The sequence below is a fragment of the Plectropomus leopardus genome, chromosome 20 (assembly GCF_008729295.1).
Source record: "Plectropomus leopardus isolate mb chromosome 20, YSFRI_Pleo_2.0, whole genome shotgun sequence".
NCBI classification, from domain to species: domain Eukaryota; kingdom Metazoa; phylum Chordata; class Actinopteri; order Perciformes; family Serranidae; genus Plectropomus; species Plectropomus leopardus.
Window position 1 is genome coordinate 15,686,931 of NC_056482.1, and position 20,917 is coordinate 15,707,847.

At 39.6% G+C, this 20,917-nt stretch overlaps 1 protein-coding gene across 2 annotated transcripts in view; it reads left to right on the forward strand.

Annotated features, from left to right (window-relative positions):
• The first annotated feature begins 656 nt into the window (after positions 1 to 656).
• gnaz (guanine nucleotide binding protein (G protein), alpha z polypeptide) overlaps positions 657 to 20,917 on the forward strand; it is a 39,207-nt gene continuing 18,946 nt past the window's right edge. Inside the window, exon 1 of one of the 2 annotated variants that reach the window (XM_042509149.1) lies at positions 657 to 912. The gene's annotated coding sequence lies outside the window, so the exon portion shown is untranslated. Of the gene's footprint in view, positions 913 to 19,412; positions 19,477 to 20,917 lie in introns of those variants that run through there. The other variant, XM_042509150.1, reaches the window with a different exon arrangement.

Consider the following 20,917-nt stretch of genomic DNA (forward strand, 5'->3'; position numbering starts at 1 on the left):
AGCAAAACACATACATTTTGTTTGAGATTAACAAGTGCTGGAAGAAATAGAAAAGAAAAACATCCATTAACACCCCATGGCATGCTGCCTTATTTGCCCAAGCCTCTATCAATTCTTGGTTATAGCCAATAGCAATAAAGGAAGTGGTCCCACTGTCACAGAAACAGTTGGCACGGAAACAGCACATTACACCATCGTCCAATCCCCCTCCCATTCCTTTGTCGTCATTTCTCCCCTCCCCTCCCTTCCTCTCCTCTCTAGTCCCCTCCTCCTCCTCCCTCTCTCCCTATCTTGTATGTTTTTTCAGTCATCAATGAAATCACAACCAATCCTGCTGCTGGCCTGTCAGCGAGCATATAACACCTCAAGAAACACATCTACTCACTGTATCATCTCTACTTTAGCTAGCAGGGCTCAAATTCCTTAATGGCCGATGTATATTTTATCATTAAAGCATGAAATAAAGATACACTGGATGCTGCGGCGACCCCGTCAAAGCCTGTTTTTCTCTCTCTCTTTCTGTTACTCATGATTTAATCCTGACCATTTCCCCCTTCTCTCTCTATCCCTGCTGACTCCTCCCTCCGTTTCTGTCCTGCACTCCCTCTCTCTGCCTCTCTGTCTCTGACACACTCAAACACACGCACACATATATACACGCCCTCCACCCCCATCGCTGCAGTGTCTCAACTGCCTTGGAGCAAACAAGAGAGGATATAGAACACAGACGTTAATAAGACAGAGAAACAGGGGCTCTGAAAGAGAGAGAGAGATGTACGTGAGTGTGTGTGAATATGAGGAAGATATGAAGATGAAGCAGCAGGACTAAAGGTGGATTGCACACAGCCTTTCTCTCCCTGCAAGGGCTTGTCTGCAGTATCCTTTGTAAATGGATGCTGGCTTGTGAACACGGTAAGCCTGACTACTCTCAGACACAACGCTTTCTTTTGGGTGTAATCACCACAAGGCTGGTCCAGTTTGGACACAGACGAGGAGTGAGATGCTGTTTAATTACAGCTGTTGTGTGGAGTGTGTTTTCCTGAAAAAAATGGGGAAGGTGATGTTCAGAGATGGCACACAGGCAGGCAGCCTGTCCAGTCCCCTCCTCCACCCTGCTAGCTGTGTGCCAGCGGACGCTGCTATCTTATGCTTCCAATTTGACTCACCATCTCCCCAGAGCATCCTCGATCCTTATAGAATGCTTTTATCTGAACGCAGTGCTTAGTTTGTGTAATTACTGTATGTAGGACAAGTGAAGGATGCATCAATGATGTGTGTGTGTGAGTGTGTGTGTGTGTGTGTGTGTGTGTGTTTGTGTTAATGTCTCCGTGCTCTGTCCAGGCCATAAGCTATGAAATGGAAAGAGGGGAAATAAGAGGAGTAAAATCACACGATCAGGTGCTTACAACTGGCTTCACGGCACATTGAATGTGAATTTGCAGTAGGAGGTGTACAAACCCCGCGGAGCTGGCGGGCACTGGGATAAGCGGGCAAATTGTGGCCCTGACAGCGGCACAGGAACACTGTAGGATTTTGACAGTGGAGCTCGCTGTCTGCTGCTCTGTGAGGGGGAAATTTACATTCATTAATAATCTCGGGCTGGGATTTATTTGGTTCATTCGTGTCTGGTTGTTTGTGTCCGCTTATGAATGTAAATCTTGTCGGCGAGAGGGGGAAAGAGGGAGAGGGCAGAGCGTGTTCATTACTCAGCAGACAAAATGGGATGATTTGTGACATTTTCTGTTTCAACAATCGTTCAGATTTTTTTTGCAGAGTGTATTTTTTTTCAATGGGGGTTGGGATTGGTTGTGCAGCATCAGGAGAGCATGTGTATTTGTGCATACTGTATGTGTGTTTGTGTGACATGCCTGAGAGAGAGAGAGAGAGAGAGAGAGAGAGAGAGAGAACCAGTGCAGGGAGGGGTCGAGGGGCTGGGGGGGTTTAACAGTAGGGAGGCAGATGGGGCAGAGGGGCGGAGGTTGATGCAGCAGAGAGCAAGAGAGAGAATGAAGGAAAGAGAAGATTTGGAACAGATTGGATGAAAAAGAGGGGGGGAAGACCGTGATAATTTCACGGTGGTAGAAACACAGCGCTTTTTCTGAGCATGTGACACAGAGAGAATGCTGGATGTGTCTGTGATAGTTCCAGCTCACGTCGAGGCCCTGAGACATCTGTATATCAACGCGAAGATGGTGGATGAATCCCACCACGCTTTTATCTTTTGAGCACCACTGATACCAAAATGGATCAGGAATATTAGATTGATACTTTTGCTGAACCTGTGTAACGGTGTCCAACTGGGGTTTGTAAGAAAACTGGATAGGAATATTGATCGCTGTCATAGCGTAATGATGACAGATTGAAAAAAGCCTTTACGGTGGCTGCAAGTCTGATTTACTGTTCTTCATCAAGAAAATGCTTCACATTTTGGAATTCAGACAAGCGGTTTTTGCAGCATACAAACCATATTTTTCAGCATTTCACCATTAGATAAAATGCATGCATATAATGCTTTATTTCTTTCTAAGCTCAAATTACCATTGTTGATATATCAAAATGATTAATGAGTTTTTCAAGGAGACGATTGAAAGCGCAGTAAACCGATGTATTGTTACCTTCGCCAAGGAGTAGGGTTGCAGCAACAGTTTTTAAGGCAATGCCATGATATGAAAGTTGACAAGTATCTTACCGTGTACATTTGTTTATCCATGGCATTGAAAATAATGCACCTGGATGAACAACCCTTCTGTTTTCATTCTTTTAAGGGTCATTCTGACTGATAATAGCTCTGTAATACCATGATACTGTGAAACCACTATATTTTCTGAGATGGCATCGTACAGTGAAAATCTCACACTGTTGCATCCCTACCACAGAGGTTATGTTTTTGGGTTGGTTTATTTCTTTGTTTGCAGGATTATGGAAATACTACTGGCACAATTTTCATGAAACTAGGTGTAAGGATAAAGCATGGTCCAAGGAAGAACCCAGTAAATTTTGGAGAGGATACATCACTGAATGGATAAACAAATTATTTTTCTCTTTAATTAACATTGTGAGAAAAGGTTTTTAGCCTTGGTCGAACAAATGCGATACATCTTAAAATCTTAAAATCCAGTAAGAAGGTATTGAAGTTCGGTTGGTGACAAAACATAGCTGATTGTAGAACTATGTCTTCAAATAACAATCCACATTTATGAGTACCAGACATCCTCTGGAGTTGCCTACACACAGTGGCTTGAACTTCATAGCGTAAACCGCCATTACGGAGCACTCAGTGGTTTCATGGGAGAACTGGGAAGACTGTTACACCGCAACAAGTGTAACAATGCCTTTCCTCAAACTAAGGTGTGGCTATTTTAATATAAATATACACATATTAGAGTTGGGCACTGGTAAGATTATGTTGATCCAATCCATTATTGATTCTGTTTACTGGTCCAATTCTTTATTGATTGTCTTATTGATTCCTGATCAATTTTCTGTGAGGAATAAAGTAGGCCCTTTCAGCATCAACGTGACTGTTTCATTATCTGAGTCTAATCATAGTGTCAGTGAAATGAGAGAATATTTGTACAGTATTTGCTTAAGTTTTGTTGGTCAAAGAAAAAAATCTGCTAAACCTGTCTGTTACTATAACAGGATATTTACTCTCAGTTAGAATAATGTTTCAGTATATTGTTTGCGTTTCCAACCTTACTTTCTTACTTTGTGAACTGAAACCGCACCTAGAATCACTTCTTCCTCTTTGCTCTAACTCCTTTTTGCCGCAAGTTTCCAACAGTATAGAATCTGTTTTACAAAACGCAACTGCAATGCAACACAAGAAAGTCTCAGACTTGTGATGGTATGAGGTATAAACCCAATGAATGGGAGCCTGATTTTGTGGAGCCAATGCATATTTCTTTTTTTATACCTAAATGAGCTTTATTTTATTGTAGTGTTCTCGAAACAGAAAATGTACCCATATACTTAGAACATTCCCCTGGGTCAGGGAAAGGCAACCTGTGGCTCTGAGCAGCATGCACCTCTCCAGTGGCTCCCTGTGGCTTTGACCAAAAAAAATGGGCTACATGAAAATTAATAATACTTATCTTTTAACATTTTAACTTTCTTTTCATCCTTTCATTCATTGATTCTTACATTATCCAATTGTAAAAACGTTTAGCCTAGACATCAAATTATAAAAATGTTTTAAAGGTATACTGTGAAGGATTTTAATTAAAAAACAAAAGAAAAAGCAGAAGCAATTCCTCTTTATCATCCTTATGACCCACTTGTTTTTTTTTGGCAGAGACTCTCCCCTCTGCCTGTATTTTCTTAATATTTTTTATGCTTAGGATGTTCCCTTTGTGCTCAGGGGAGGTCGAGGCTTTACAAAAAGGTTACAACTAGGTGCCAGACCATAAGCATCCACCATCTAAGAGACACATTTTGCAGAAAATAACGCAAGTGGAATCAGGCGAAACGCCAAATGAATCATACGTTTACAGCCTGGCACCTTTTCCTTTAAATTTCGCTGAACGTCAAGAGCGGTGGCTAGTCTTGAGTCTCTCTAACTAGGCAAACTATCGATTACAAAAAAAGGAAAAAGTCTACAAGAGAATATAATAGCGGGTAGACAGATCTTTTTTGCTTTGTTAAAGAACCAAATAATCACAAAAAGCCCTCTTCAGAGAATCCACCTTGTGGTAAAACATTTTCATGAATGCTTATTTAGACCTATTAGTAATGGGGCTAATCTAGACCCAGGCTGTGTTATTATATGGCTCAAATAAGTTTTGCAATAAGGTTGCAAACCCTTCACTGGATGCCCTAAGTTTATCATCGTTCCCAAATAATCATCTGTGGAGCAGCTCCAGACTTAATACTTAATGTCATCACAAATCTGAGTTCTGACTTTGGAGAGAGTTGTTCATGTTTGCTAATATTTTTTTGAAATGTCTTCGATAATGGGAATAACACGTATGAATTTTTCAAATGGGCGTAGTTCCCCTTTAGGGAGAAATGTTTGAACTCGAGAACAAGCTGCAATACTGCCCACAATTTAGAAGTACATAATACATACAAAGCTGTGGTGATGAGGCTTTGGCTATTAGCACAACCATATTTTGACCTGATTCTAATATTTTTGGAAATATAACCAGACATACAGTGATAATGGCTGCACTCGCAGATTGGCATATTGTAGACGAAGGGACTATTGGCCTGGAAGTGCAGATACTTAATGTGTAGATGCTTTATGGAAATCAAGAGACGACACATGTCATTTTGCTGGCATGTCAGTCATTGGGAGAAAAAAAAAATGTCCCTTTAATATCACAGCCAGAATCAGAACTGGGTGCACAGCAATAAATGTTTTGCATGCAAACAACTTTTTGCAGACAAGACTGTGTTTTGTAATCTGCACCCACAACTTTAGTATCTCTGACAGTCTTTTCCAGTCATGTTCTTATTCTCCTCTCAATATCAAATACTTCAGGCTTAATCACTGGTTGGGAACGACTAGCACACAAACCAAGGTCACATCAACTGTGACAAAAGCACTAATCAACCCTAATTATTTCAGCTAAATTTTCAGTTTTCTTCTGAGACAGGTCAAAAAATGTCAGAGGTGACTGATGACCTTGACTTTAAAATGATGGATGACGAGCATCAGTGTGAAATATAAAGGTTAATCTCATACTATATAATGGGCCTTCACCAGGTTCCCCACACAAAGACACACAGAAAAATGTCATCGAGCCATTATTCAGTAGACTGGTTGTTCATAATACTGGAAAAAATACAATTGCTCTGACTTTGATAAGTAGTGGTTTTGTAATGCCAAATACAAAAACCTCAACATAAATTCTTTAACAAGTAGAACACATATAATAAATTAAGCATAAATCTTCTTCCAACAGCATCATCATCTACTGTTTTTTTCCTTTTTTGTTTTATTGGTAGTGTGCAGTATGATGCCACTCAAGCAGCCTTTATGCATATAAAAATGAGAGCGAGAGTGTGACAAAACCTATGCTGTGTTGACCTCCTTCCACCTCCTTTGTTACTTGCTACATCCACTCCACTGGGTGACATAATAGCAGGGGACAGCAGGGACAGACTTGGTTTTAAAGTGACAGTGGCTGTTGTTGAGGTAGCGGCTCTCTTGCACTGAGGATGCCGATGTCACCGTCCGATGCACTTAAAGCCATCTTTAACCTTTTAGGTGAGCACACAGTCGACTTGGACAATTAAACTCAGCTCTATTACAGTTAAGTACCAAGGGGGCCAAGCACACTTCCCTTGGCAGCCTACTTAATAAAATGATTAATCTAACATGTCACTTATTTCCTGGAGAGGGAGTGCCAGAAAGAGACTTACACATTTGCTTTAGTAGTTGTGAGATTCACATTATAAATTGATCTTGCAATAAAATGAAATAACCTATAAAATGATAGAGGAAATACCACACTGTAAAATCTGAAAACTTGATCTTACTTAAAGTAATCTTAGAAGCCGACTGCCTTGAAAGTAAATATATTTATTAATCTTATTTTATGTTTATTTCATATATAAAAGTGTAAAGTTTACTTCAAATTTAGCTGTATTTATTGATTAATTTACTTAAACTGTAGTTACATTTACTAATTTTGTGAAGTTGTTGAAACTTAAAAATGACAAATGGTATTACCTTGTTCTTTCTAAGTGTTAGCAACTTAGATCAACATAGATCAAATGTGATCTGTAAGGTCTGTTATCTTAACATGTTTAAGAAAATACAAATATGATTCACTAGTTTGCAACCAGCAGAATACAGATATATAGCACATTAACCAAGTATGGTTTACTTAAGTTGCTAAAATTTAGAAAAGATTGATTTAATCAAACTTATAATTTTTAAGTTGCAATGTAACTACATTTTAAGTAAACATAGCGATTGGATATAAAGTAAATATAAAATAAGATTAATAGTTACATTTACATACATTTTTTAAGGCATCTGGTTTCCTAGATTTTTTTAAATAAAATAAACTTGTCAGATTTCACAGTGTATAAAGTTCATGTCTCTCGGCTGCTTTGTCACACTGTATGTTCAGACAGGGCATTGCTCTGATTCAGCTGGCTCAGCAGTTGTGTTTGTTTTGGGTCTTTAATCCTTGCCAGGTACTGGGACAAAGTGTCAACTAATGTGGCTGTGAGACACTGTCTGGCAGCCATTGCTTTTAGACAGGCGCTGATGTGGAGAGGACTAATAAATGACGTAGTGGTGAAGCATCAGTGAGGAAAAGCTGTCAGCTGAATCGAACAAAATCTTAGGGCGGGGCTCCTAATGAGTAAGGATTAAGTTATCTTTGGGTGTTTCATGAAATAACATCGGCTCGATTCATCCCCTTCTTTCTCTTTGCCCTCCTTTTCTAATCTTTGCTGGTAGCTGCACACAGGGCCATGTCTGTTTTCCCGAGGCCGGCGAGTGAGAGGGCCTTACTTCCAGCACTCAAATCTGAGAGGGCAGAGCAGAGGGGACTAACAGAGCAACTTTGTGTTCGGTTGCACACACATAACAGCGGTCATATGACAACAAGGAGGTGGAAGAGAGGGAGGGGGAGACGATGAGGGAGTGTGTGGCCTACTACCCACTGGTGAGGGATCTTTGCTGAAAGAAATGAAAGGTGTGTATGCATGTATGCATGGATGCATGTTGATGTATTGCACTCTGCCATAGTACAGGCTTTCTGGAATATGGCCAAAAATAAGGTTTGTAGTAGGGCAGGGCGATAACGATAATTATCTCAATATGATTTTCCTTGACAGTGATCTAATAAATGTTCGATAAATCCTCCATCTAATTAATTTGACATTTGAAAACTGAAGGGACATCACTTTTCTTGTGTTGCCTTTAGATGCCTTTCACGAGTATTTAAAACTTTGAACCCTGCATAAACTGAAGTGAAAAGACAATGAGCAACTTGGTTTGAAATGTTCCACAAATTACAAGAAATTAGTAGATTTAGAAAATAATTTTTTTTAAAAGCTAGGGAATATTTTTAGGGAAAAAAGAAAAAGAAGCTAAGAAAAAAAAGAAAAAAATTATTATTATCATAATTACATATTTAAAATTATGTTACAGAATTCTATTATTTTTAAGCACTTTTTGCCAAGTCTTGTTTGCATTGTTTGTTTTTTTCAACTTTCTTTTCCTTATTTTAAAAACAAATTTTATTTACATATTTTTTACTTGGAGCAAAAATCAGCCTTTAAACTTTAAAGAAATAATGATTTGACTTTTTTTGGTGATAATTATCGATAGAAACCAATTCATAAAATTTACGTGATAACATTTTTAACCATATTGCTCAGCCTTAGTTCATAGCACAACAGTTAGCTTGTTTTGATAAGGGAGAGCAGTTCTACTTTATAAAGAAAATACTTGAAAGTGGAGTGAAGCTGCTAGTGTATATCAGCATCCTCTATTGCTGTGGAGAAATCAGTTATGATTTCCAGCGTTTAACATGCAGCATAATTCTCTTTTCCTGGTTGAGCAGGTGACATTTTCTCATATCTCTCCCCTCCTCACACATTCATCTTCTTAACACAATACATGCAGTTAAACTGTGCTGGCATCATTGGCTGGCATCTGTTGGTAGCTTGGCAATATAGCAAGATTACACATAACTGAAATTATACATAGGTGTGGCTTTTCTGGACTGTGATTTCATCATTTGGTGTAAATCTTGCACAGTATCTGCAGAGGTAAACGCCCTGGTGCTATACGTAAGATATTTTATTCCTTTAAGCATGTACTTCATCATCAGCTTTACAGCGCTTATGTTACAGTGCTGATTGGGGGGTTAATGGCTGTTGCATGTGCTGCAGCATGAGTTATTTCTCCTTTTCCTGTTCCGGTTATCAAATCACCAGTTGCAGATAATGCCTGTGGGTTGTAGAAGCCTGAAAGTGTCCATTACCCACAATTTCCTTCTGCTGCAGAAAGCGTTTATCTTATCTGTCATGACCCAAATGAATATAAACGCTGAAGTGTTTGAATGAAGTTTAGACTGGTTATAATACTAACCTGAATTATTTTGATCTACGTGATACACGCCATAATGAGAAATGTTCTTGTTATGAAAGCAGAGAAACGTCTGTGTGCAGCAGCAGCAGCAGCAGCAGCAGCAGCGACAGATCTGAGCAGACAGATATCCAAAGACTCAGACATGTACTCACATTTGCTCGTACAAAATTGCATGTACACACACGCACACACACATGAGACTCTAGTGTCCACCTTGTGCCATCTTATCCCTTCACATCAGACAGCCTACCCATAGCTCAGCCTGCGCACAAACATGGCATTGTCATCGCTTGCTGGCCTTGTGACTCAGTGTGACCCGCTGGATTGGAGCAGGGGGGACACAGCCATTGAGATCAGAAACGTTAAACAGAGCATTATCACGAAAAAGCATCAAGCATACAGAGACCTCACCCCCACCCCCACCCCTGTCTCCACCCTCCAAACAGCCCACTGTTTTGGGGGAGTAGAAAGCAGAACACTGCCCAGCATTGTCTTCCATAATGAATGAGTAGTGTCCTCACATGTGTACAGTATACAGGCGTCTTTTCTCTGAAGTCTGCATTCAGGACAGCATGTCAGTGGTGATAACATGAAGTGATAGCACGAATTGTTGAACAAACAATTGTGAAAGATAATTTCAGAGTTGACAAAAACTAGGAACTAGCAATTTTTTTAAAGGCAATGACAGGCATTTTTAATTTACTAGCTTATATTGGACATAGCTTCAACTCTCAGGTGATTTGGTACATTTATAATGAATAGGCAGATACACATCGCTGGAAAAAGCAACAACCAGCTTTAATGCATGTTATAAATGTCCTGGGCTGAGAACACTGTTTCTCTTAAAGCTGCATTATTCAATTCTGTGCCACTGGGGAGAAAATAAAGCTTTCAAAAGCTGCACAGTAACCACCATACCACCATGTTTACTGGCATCCTAGTGAACAAAAAACTAATATCTACTCCTCTTTTTAGCTATTTTTGGGTCTCCACCACCTTCTTTTTGTAGGATATTTAACCAGCTAGTCATTAGCATTGTCTGTCAGCCCTGTTTCCAAAAGAAAATGTTGTCACTGTATGTTTCTGCAAACCATAGATATGTAACATTTGCAAGTTTCATACACATTGTATCAATGTTTCAAAAGACACAGTTACATGTATAAGAGCGGACTTTATCATGAGGAGGTGAAGGAGATGGTCCATGGTGTGAATCCTTGGCAAGACAGCTGTCAAGCTGCAGACCACTGTTTGAGCCCAAAAACAATAAAACAGAGAAATCAAGGCGTTTCCAGCTGTGTTTGTGTCACCAAACCTGGGTCCACACATTTCAGCATTTCCAGCAGCAACTGGGAACATATCTTAAGCCAAATAATCAGGTTTTGTTTTGTTTTAGTGCCTAAACGTAGCCGCACATCAACGAAACATACGTCAACATATCTGCTACTTAAATCCAGTTTGCAGAAAAATACAATTACAAATATACTATAATTTTACTGGTGATTTGGTTGTCTGCTGTCTACCATTTTGAAGTTTGCTTTTACTCTTTTTCAATTCTTTTTTTTCATTAGGGTATACAGGAGTCCCCTAATGGCTCATTTGTGACACATTTGCCGACACTGATTGAGCTTTCTGTCCGTACCCTGTGCTTATTTTTTTTAATTTTCTGAAAGCTTACAGATTCAGACAAAACAGAGCAGTACCATTGGAAATTGTGGGGGCAGTATAGCGAAGTTCAAGTGACACACAACCACTGGATGTGACAAAGAAATTTAAATATGGCGTAACTGAAAGAATCATTGATACAATGAAAAAACCCCCTGTCCACATATCGTAATGATGGCCTCACAGACCACCACCATCTATTATTTTGACCTCCTCCAATATCACCACGTTTGTTGTTGTCACAAACTTTTGACTCTGCCCTCTAGTGCCATTTAGTATCAATCACATAATAAACACAATGAAGGATGTGATGGTTATAACATTTGTAATGAGCATATCAATTTTCATATATAAAGGTATTATCAATGGGGCTTAACAGTTCTACTTTAAGCATAAAATCTGATGATGGTTCCTAACAATAATAATTAAATAAATCTGAATTGTGTATCCTGGGCAAACCATTAGATACAATGTCACCTGACATATGGTTTTGAAGCGAATATCCTATCTGACATTAGAGGCTTTCAGACACCTTCCCCCAGGAGGCTTCTTGAAGAAAAGTCCTAGACACATAGTGTAGTCGCTGACAGGCTCATTCTTAAGACTCTTTGACAGCCCATTTAAAAGTGTCTTCCCTGCGTAAATGTGGTTAACTAGGTATCCTTTGCCTAGCCTGACTGACAAGGTCCCGTGCTTGTTCAATTTTCACTCTATGAACAGATGACATACATAGAGACATTATTTAGTGTTAAAAAATGGACTAGATTATTGTCAGAAATGAGGGCTAGTCTGGTTGCAGCTCTTTCAGGATCAAATGCTAAATCTTGCATAAAGTGGTGCAAACTGTTGAATGGTACTGAGGATTACTCTGCCTGCGACCTATATCTCATATGGTTCTGACGTAGGATGTGGCGACCACAAAGCTCTGACTCATCACACAGACGCAGGCCTCCTAGCTTGGAAGAGTTCATTTATTAAATTCCACTGAGGTATGCAAAGAAAAACATACACTTTGGTTATAACTAGCAACAAGACACGGTGTGTGTTTCAGAGGCATCACATGACATAGTGTTATCTACAGGAGCTGTGCGAGCAACTGGCATTGGGATGACATTGATCCATCATTCTGCTGCTAGAAGCATTAAAGTGACCGTCTGCCTTTTGTCCCAGATTCCACAATGTTATAGTTTCAGTATATCAGCTGTATGGACAAAAAAAGCATTCAGTGTAGCACCCTGCAGATATACGCCTATGATTGTCTTTCAGTCCTTTGACAAATCAGAAATCTCTCCATAAAAATGCTGTTTTGTGATACATGCAGTTCAATACTGATAAAAGAAAAGGGCTTTGAAACTGGAGCAGAATGTCCACCCTGTTTCCCCACCATTACCAATCAGTTCAAAATGCCTTCAACCATTTGTTCTGTGCTACCATCTTGTCAGACAGTTGACGTAGTGTGGTGAAAAGATTATGAGGTTATTTCGAAGGAGTTAAAGGACCTTTTTATATGTATTCATGGTTCCCACATTTAGGGTGGCGAAAGGATTTTGACAGATTAAGATATAATCGCTAAAGTAGCCAGCTCCATCTTATCAAAAGCTCCCACAGTGTACAGTACTAGCTGCTAGATGTGGGAATTCCTGAAAACCTCACCAGACTGGTAACATCTCCAGTACTCTTTCCAGTATCTCTATCATAACTGATTTAAGATCCCTTCTGGCTCTACTCTTAGGCAGTAGGCCTAAGTAGATTGGAGCTGAAATAAATCAGAGGACACTAACAAGAGAGTGGACTTACCCAATAAATTAAGATTGGGTTATATAACTGCCTGTATTGCTCCTAGCTAATTTGCCAATGGAGTTATCTATGAAATTTTTTTTTCAAGGCCTATTTCAATAACTTTTTCTTATTTCAGATTCCAAGATTCCAACTTAAAAGGGATAGTCTGGATCTTTTTGAGTGGGTTTTTATGAGGTATATATCCAAAGTTAATATATTACATTTGTCAATCAGCTCATCGCCACTTTGGAGAAGCAGGCAGAAGTACTGCTACAGAAGCTATGAAATGTACTGCTGTGGACAGGGAAACAGTAAAACATATTTTGTCCACTCAAAAAGTCCCATCTTAATTGATTTTAATCTAAAATTATCAGGTTAAGTGCATGCTAAATTTAGAATAATTTCACTGCTTTATCTTGCCATCAGACATCAGAAATTTGCATCGGAGAACTGAAGCTGTTATATCACTCTCTTCAAAACCAGACTCCATTAAGAAAAACAGTAATTCAACATCACCGAGCATGGGAGTTGCTGGTCTACCTCTGCCTCACTTGTTTAATTTGTCTGTGTTTTTGTGTGCATTTGGCATTTACAAGGGTTAATTCAGATTCATAAAAATCCCGCAATAACACAAACAAACTAACTGATGAAGTCATCAGTAGAACAGCAGCTACTGTGTTTAGTGAGCCAAAATGTTTTTGTCAGTGGAGTCTGGTGGCTTTGACGAGAGAGCATACACTTAAACTGATACTGATTGTTTAAGGTGGGACTTCTGGCTGAGAAATGTCCTGATTATTCTGGATCCTAGCTGCATCCCTTTAAAAACGTTGCTAGATGTTAGCCACCGATTCCACTGATTCCAACAGATTTCTTTCATTTGGGTATCTACTCGGCTCAGAGTGAGTCTTTAAGTGAGTTTAAGCTTTAAAGACGTGATTTGAGTCATGTGCCTTCCATTGGCCACAAAGATGTTGTGGTATACAGTATTTGGTTTAGTACTGCTAAGATTGAAACCTCATGTCCAAAATTGAATACTGATTTTGAATTAAAATAAAATGCAACATTCCTTTCCAATAAAAGGCTTGTAAATTTACATTAATTCATGTAAGGTTGCAATCCATCACTTTTTCTTGATGTTACTGACCCCATCTGTGCCTATTTATATGATAAATGGCTTATTGTTCTTTTAGAATACTTTGATTCAATTTATTTGTTTCGGTTCAAGAAAGCTGTAAAAGTGTTTGCAGGTGAATCTAATATTGGCTCCATTTGCTGGTTCATTAATCAGTCACAAAGCAATAAAGAATATTTTCTTTCAAAATATGCAAATTGAAAATTGGAAGTCCTGGGAATATTTAGCTACAGAGCTTATTGAAAAGGCAAGAGCTGCTAGAACATGTCTGCTGCTGATTAAATATTTAAAAACCTCCAGTGATTACAGCTGCAAGACTATGATCGCTTTGTCAATGACCAACCAAGCAGTGCTAATATATGTCAATATTCAATATTTTACCCTGGCACAGAAATTGTTTTGTGTTTTTTCCACTAAAGCCTGCTCTTTGAAAAGGAGTGCTCTTCCTGTGTTTACTGTTTTTGCAGTCTCAGATCATATTCTGATACCGTTTGTTTCAACTGTCAACAACATCACTATCAGAGTTTCGATTTCTCATCCCTTTCAAAAAAATGCTAACGTCCATGGAAACTACAGTAAATCTACAGCAGGTGTGTAGTGCTGATGCTCCACATTACCTCACTAATATCAGCACAGCTCCAAACGATCAACACAGAGCCGGGAATGTCACCCTGACCTCCGCCTATGTGGTCAGCAGCCTTATTCATGTGTGCAATCCATCTCAGTGCATTTTCATAATTTCATGGCCTGTTCTTCCCTGGTACATTTCAAATCGCTGCCGTGTGTGGAAAACATGCCAACAATCATGTCTATGTGAAAGAGGATTACTCTGCCTCAACATCCGTTTACCAGATTTTCTGTTATATATGCCTTCATTTGGGAATTAAAGCTTTCCATGTATTCATTTCCGTCCTTTTAACTAATCATCAACTGTTGGTCAAATTCCCATTTTTGACTTCTTAAAAATTGTCAGCAATGGATGGATTATTGAACAAGCCTAAGGGACACATACCTAGGGGCCCAAAGTGTCAGTGGAGGGCTTTACTTTCAAAATGTCAAGCGTCAAATTAACACATACCGACCAAGAAGAGACTCAACAGGACTACAAAAAGACACAAAACAACAAAAAAAAAGACACAAAATTAGGGAGACAAAAGCCCTTTTTACACAGGATCAAGCTGTAGGGCTGCCCGCTACTAAGTCCCTTCTTCTGGTCTTAAAATGACCACAAAGAGACACAACCAGGGGTGGGAAAGAAATCGATACATACAGTAATGCATTATTTTTTTGAGTGGCAATATCATAAATTACAATAATTCACAATATATAGCAAAATATGTTGTCCCAGTCCGCATATTATAATATATCGCAACGCATTTTAGAGTGTTATCAATATAGAATGGTATCGTAACTTAAGTATCTTGATAATATCATATCATGGGGCCTCTGTTGATTCCCACCCCCAGCTCAAACTAACAAAAAGACATGCAAAGCCATTACAGAGTCTGTGTGTCTTACTCCTGTGTTGGAAAGGTGGTGGGATCCTTTGCATATTTGTTCCCAGAGGCCCAGATTCTCATAATCCGCCCATGCTGTCATCTGTGACCTTGAGGTGAACATATCTGACGTTGAAGACAACAGTAGCTGAGTACAGCATGCCTATTGATCATCTAAGATTTTCTCACTGATGCATTGCTTATTCACTGCCTCTGTGACATCACATAAATGAATAACATCGCTCCAGCAGGGCCTCTTCTCTAGCTTAAAGGCCTTCTCTGCTCGGCTGGGCTAATTTCTATATGTCTTTTAGTCTTGTGATACTAAATAGGTGGCCAGGTGGCTCCCCATAGGCTGCCATTTGGCCCCCCAACCATTTTCTAATTCCTAATAAAATCAAAATGATTCCCAATGGGATTTTTTTTGTACCTTTCGTATACATAAAGTGCCAAAGTGTATAAAACAGCATCAAAATTGAGCTTGTTTATCAAAAAAGGGCAGTGGAGGATCCCCCACACCCCGAAAGGAGGTCCTAGCTAAGTGCCTGATGTCCTAAAACCCTAGAAACATGCTAAAATCTTAAAAGTGCTCTTGAATCCAAAAAGTGTCCTGACATCTTTAAAACCTGCTAAAATCCTACAAACACGCTAAAATCCTTCAAATGTCCTAGAATCCTAGAAACCTCTTAAATCCTAGAAATATCCTAAAATCCTAGAAATGTCCAAAAATCCCAGAAAAGTCCTTAAAATCCTAGAAATGTCCTATGATCCTAGAAACCTTCATTAATCCTAGAATTCCCCAAAAGCCTAGAAACATCCTAAAGTCTTAGAAATGTCCTAAAATCCTAGAAACATAGATAGGCCTGCTGTGACTGGCCTCTGGCCTCCTGTCATTTTGCAAAAGTTGCCCCTAAGCAAAGCAGGTTGAGTATCCCTGTCTTAGTCTATCACAGCTTATACAATTTTGAAAAACAAAGAGTATCAATCCAGAACTGCAAAATCGCATATAGTTGGTCTTGACAGTCGCCAAAGACCTCATAAATATCTGACACGGCCCAAAGGTTTGATCACAGTTTCACTCTAACCACTTAATCTTGACACAATAGAAGGACTTAGTACAGATCTGGGAATTAGCTACTGTTTCTCTCCTGGGGTTTTGGATATTATTGTAAGACTCACTCAGCTAAATTCCAGTAAAACTCTGACACTGTATATGGACATTAACCAGACAGCCTTAAATCTTTCAGTAACCTCTTTTTGTCAGGCAGCCAGGGGGAAAAAGGAAGCAACCCTCAGCCACTGAAACAGCTGCCTGTGAATGAGAGAGCATGAGCCCTGTGCAGCTGATCGTAAGGCATGTGAGGTCTTTATTTTTCTGTGTGCTTGTACTGTATGTTAGTTTGCTGGAGGGAGTCTTGGATGCCTCTTTTTGTCCTGCCAGTGTCCACCAGTAAGACACAGATAACATAACGCTTTTTATGAGTATTTATATCATAACATGTTTATGACACAATACAAGGTCTGTTGGGAAATGCATGAATGATGGTGACACACAAAGTTCAGTAGGTCTGCTCACCCATGGGGCAAATGGGTATGAATTACCATGCAGTCATCAGAGTCACATTTCCATCATACCATACTGTTCTGAATAGTCAAGGTTATATTTGTCATAAATACATGTGCATTTCTCTACGATCCTAATGACGATACTGAATGTAACAGTGGCATTGTTTTTGGCTGGACCACAAAAAGAAGGCGCGGCCCTACAAACACGAAGAGTGAGTGAGTGAGTGAGTGAGTGAGTGAGTGAGGGAGTGACAAAACTTCCCATTGACTGTTGGTCTTTTTAAAATAGGCACATATGGGGTGACCTCTAGTTCAACTGGTAGAGTGTGCGCCTCATACAGCTGAGGCTTCTGCAGCGGCCCGGGTTCGAGTCTAGCCTGTGGCCCTTTGCTGCTTGTCATTCCCCCTTCTCTCTCCCACCTTTTCTGTCAATCTCAGACTGTCTTACCAATAAAGGGAAAATGCTCCAAAAAATAATCTTAAAAAAAAAAAAAAATAGGCACATATACGACAGTGGGGCAGCGAGAATGATGCCCTTATGACTGGGAGACATTACTAAAAATGTTATCAATTAATTTTTTTATTTGTTATATTGGTTGATATCAATAATTATCTACCAAAAAAGTCAAATCATTATTTCTTTAAAGTTTTATTATGAAGTTAAAGCTGAAGAAATCATATTGTTATTTGTAGTTTAAACCGTTATTTTTTGTCAGGGCATAACAGCATTTCCCAAACAACAAAACATTTCAAAGATCTGAGGTAGATTCAAAACAAAATTTAAATAATATAAATAATGTTAATAAGTAAAACAATAAACAGATGAAGAAATTCTCAGCAGCATGTTCTGGCTGTGGCACTCCATTGTTTTAGTTATTGGTATCTTATGCAACTAGAAAACCTAAGGCAACCATTGGTACCAACCATGTTGGTATAGCTTGTTGAGAAAGGGGCAAAGTAATGCTCCAAATCTAGGCTTAGTTTTAATGAGGGAACATCTGGCATCTCCATTTTCAAATTTAAAACTCTCACCTCAAGATATCTAAATGAAAATGATGCTACGATTACCCACAAGTTATCCGCAATCTTGAAAAGGCTGACAAGATTTTCAGTGGCCCCTTCTGGCCACCCCATGATAAAATTCTGGGGGCGCCACTGATTAGTCTATGTTCCTAGCCCTACAGAATACTGCATATGAAGATTTAATACGGATAAATTCCGTATTATAAATAATTCCGGATAAATTAAAATTTTGCACATTCACCATACACGGCCATATGGTAGGTTTCGACATAGTCTTGCTCGCTCACTTTCCCAACACAGGTGCCAATCCCCAGACTGCTGTTCAGAAGTCCTTGGCCTGCTTAGCTGTGATGAATGGGCCATTTTCCTGCTTTAGTTGGTTTTGATGTAAGTGGATAATAAAGTGGAAAGAGGATTGCTTGCTTGTCCCAAGCAGAAGACAACGGTCATTTATGATATATTGAGATATTGTGAAGTGCAGTATTCCTCCTGCTGCCTGTCCGTGGCAGGGTTACTCTCACTGAAACACCTCATCCGATCCCTCCTGAAATGCAAGCCTGCTGACCACAGCTCTGACACACACACCTGCGCACCTCATTCATAAAGCATTACAAGATGACTGAAAGCGCACCAATGCCTTTCGCCTCTCTTTTAACATTGCACACTTTTGCTTTTCATTCATAAAGATAATGCGCTTTTTTTGCATTTTGCCTGTCCTCATCTCTGACACACGTGAGCAGCGGGCATCAAATGCACACATTTTTGTCATTCTTCCCCTAAATTTTATGTGGTTTGATTTAATTCAGTTTAATCTAAGTCATGCGTCTTTAGTGGCACACAGAGAGATTGATTTCACAGCAACACACAATGGATTTAGCACGCTTGCGTAGCTCTTCAAAACAGCTGCTATGAGATACAATGAAATGTTCTATATAAGCTTAACAATGACTGTACTGACCTGGAACACCAAGTTTATTGTCACCATTTACCTGGTGTGCTCACTGAGCCTGCAAACAGACGAACGTATACGCCCGACTTTCTCTTTCATTTCCTCTTTTTAAATGTTGTTTTCAGTGGTTGTTTGAATACAGTTGACTACCTGAACACTTTAACAGGTTTTCTTATCTTCTCAGGTGTTGAGTGGCTGCAATATCCACACTATTTAAACACCTCCTGTGTGTGTTTAATGATCTATGCAAGATTTCTATCTTTGAGTCCAAACTGGCATGCCCAACTGTTTAATGCATTTTCTTTAAAACTAATTTTGTGTGAGCAACAACACTGAGCCTCTCATGGATTAAAATTACCACTCAATCTAATGTGATTGACCCCAATTTTAATAGCATTTTTGTGGACTCAACAGCCGCAGCAGGGGAGAAGAGACCGTTACACAACAGAAACACACTGTGACTACATGTACTCATCTCTAATAAAGGGCCGGATTGTAATTATTTGCAGCATAGTGAATAAATAACAGGAGGTTGGCACCTGGGAGAGCTGATGGGCCGTGTGCAGCAGGAGCTGTGAAGGAAGAGTGACTGAGCAGGGTCTAATCTTGGCTATCACGTTACCTCAGCCCTCATGATACATCGAGATGCTGGCCTCTCTCTGCGGCCCCTATGGCTCTCCCTCCACTGACTTACTCTTAAAGTGACACGCCTCCTCTTTGTACCATGTGTGATAGGACAGATGTCCTTGTAGCAGTGTTTTTTGGAAGGTGGTTGGACATATAAAAGGACAGAGAGGAGTTACTACAGGAGGTAAGCCTGGAAGTGTATCCTTATTGAGCAGAGGTGATGACAGGTGTGGAATAGAGATGCTGTTTTATTTGTTGCTGCTTACATTGAGAGCTATTTCAACTGTACGTTACACTAGTTGTTATACAGAGTAAGCATGTTTTTATCCTGTAGGCTCTTTCTTAATTAATTTTTGCTTATTTTTCAGGCATTTTTACCTGCTGTATTTTGCTCTAGTTATTAGGGTTTAGGTCAGCAACAGACCATGTTTTCCTCTATGCTGTGTATCGAATGGGGACTATTATAAATACAAATTTAATGTGATAATAATATACACTGATTTTGCACTGCCGGCGCAATACTTCCTTAGCAATTATCTAAAGTGGTATGACTTCAAAAGTGCGGAAATGCAAGTGCTGCATATTTCTGAAATAGCAAATTGAAAAGACTTCACACAAACGGCTTTAATGTGTTTCATAGGCTCTCAAAATCAGTGATGTGCATTAACCGGTTTGGCTGGCTATGCCATTTTCAGAGGGTAGTCAGGTGCCTGGAGCCAGGAAACAATGCTCTCCACTCTGTTTGTGTTGTGATGCTTTGTTATGGCTTTGTTCTGCTCTGTTTGTCCTCTCAGTCATTTCAAGAGTGGACCTCACTCACTCCGAGAAATGCTCTCTCTCTCTCCTCCCTCTTGCTCTACGTGACAGGTCTGCAGAGTATAGTTTCGCCAACAAAACTAGGCCACAGTGTGATTTCATATTTGTTCCTCAGCCAGTAGCATGCAGCCTGTTTCAATGTGCATCTATTTATCACAGATTCCCACAGGCATTCACCGCTCCAAATTTGCTTTTGCTTTAAATTCATCAGATACTATCAGACAGCATTTTATTTGAATTCACCCGAACTTATTAGAATTCAGTATTTTTTCTATTAAAGTTAAAGTGCTGCCTCTTTACCAGCAAAACAGGAGCAGAGTCAAACCTTCTTTTTCGAATCACAGTGTAAAATCTTAAGGATAACAGCACAGATGTCTGGGCAAGGAGAAGGGGCTTTACATTGGTATGAAAGCATGAGAGGCACCTGCTGGCTTGAGCCTGTTATTTTCCACTGTGATAGTAAATAATAATTTCTTCTGATGCTGTTTTGCTGAGTAGCTCTGAGAGTACAATGAACCAAACAAAGCGCACAGTCAGATGTGCTGTGTTGTGTGAATAGCAGAAGATGCTATTGGTTATGAGGAAAACATGTCCTAATTCTGCATCCGTTTCCTTTCGAGTAGTGGAGTAGTTTGTTTCTCGGCCTGATTCTACGTTTGACCTTGATTGTGTATATAATGAGTCTGTGTGTGTGCGTGCAGTGGTGTTGTTAAATGGGTAGGCGTGGTTAGCTGAGGTCTACTATGGTTCAGGGTCTATGGTAACACAGGACTGCAGAGGGAGAGAGTTGGGGTGTGTAACTGTTAGGA